Below are 1275 nucleotides of genomic sequence, written 5' to 3' on the forward strand. Positions count from 1 at the left end.
CCCTGTTATAACACAATACTGGTACTTCACATTTATAAATACATGTAGGGCCTACTTGTCAGTGCAAGTTGAATTTTTTTTGAATTTTTGCTGTTTTTGAGAACTAGAATAAAAGCTTCAAATTAGTATTGTAAAGAATGTCTTTGTTTTGATGAAAATATAAATAGTAAAACAATTTATGACTTCAAAATTTGTTGTTACAGTAGAAAAAGAAAACAGTAGCATTGTCAGATATTCCATTTCCAATTCTCATAAAAAAAAAATTATGACAAAAATTAAAAAAAAAAACTTGCAAAGACAATAGTATAGCATTCCGCATTCTAATTTCTGCCAATTTACTAAGAACATTTGGTTTTTTTCAACTTCTGGAACTACTAATTAGACACCAAGCTTTTTTAACGCTATATATTACTTACCTGTGAACTCTGCGAGATTCCATAACTGACTTGTGTAATAGATGGACAAAATTCATTACTATCCGATTTCGTCTGCGTTGATAAATCACTGCCCTGGAACTATCTTCAAAAATTATAAAAAGGACAAGGGCGTTCGATTACATTTTTTTCTTCTTTGTAACCTCAACAAGTGCAAGAAAAGACAGAAAACATATCGGGCGCCATTGTTTTTGTTTTCATCCGGGTAACACGACCGTTTATTTTTACCTTTTTCGTGAAGAGTTACATAAATGAGCGTCTGAGAACAGTTCAACGTTTACACTATCATTTATAAAGTGTTCTCGGAACACTTGTTATTTCGGTAGTGTAAACGGTGTAATTTTGTGATTTTAACGCGTCCTGGCCTAGACCGAGAACGGAACACTTTGCAATCTCCTAAGGTAAACGGGGCTTAAAGGTTAGACAGAGTTATCTACCGAATTTCATTCATTTATTGATCAAATTACATGTGATTCTAGTACAAAAGATTGTATGAATCGAAAATGCTCAATCTGTGCTGGCTTAATTGATAACTTTCAACCAAGAAATCCTGATGCAAGATTGCAGCTTTATCAATGGAGAACTCAAAATGGTGAGAAAATTGATAAAGTATTGACAGAGTGCTCTGCAGGAGAAGCCTTTATGGGACTGAAAAAACAATTGGATTCATTTCTAATACACACTTATGTAAAAAGATGTCAAGCTGCCTTTTTGAGAGACTTAACCTCAACTTGTGACACAAAAAACATTGTCGTCCAAGTAGATTTTTCAGAAAACGCAACAATTTTGGCTCAAAATGAAATTCAGTCAGGACACTGGAACCATGGTCAAGCTACGTTAT

This window comes from Lottia gigantea, assembly GCF_000327385.1.
Source record: "Lottia gigantea unplaced genomic scaffold LOTGIsca_7, whole genome shotgun sequence".
Taxonomy (NCBI): Eukaryota; Metazoa; Mollusca; class Gastropoda; family Lottiidae; genus Lottia; species Lottia gigantea.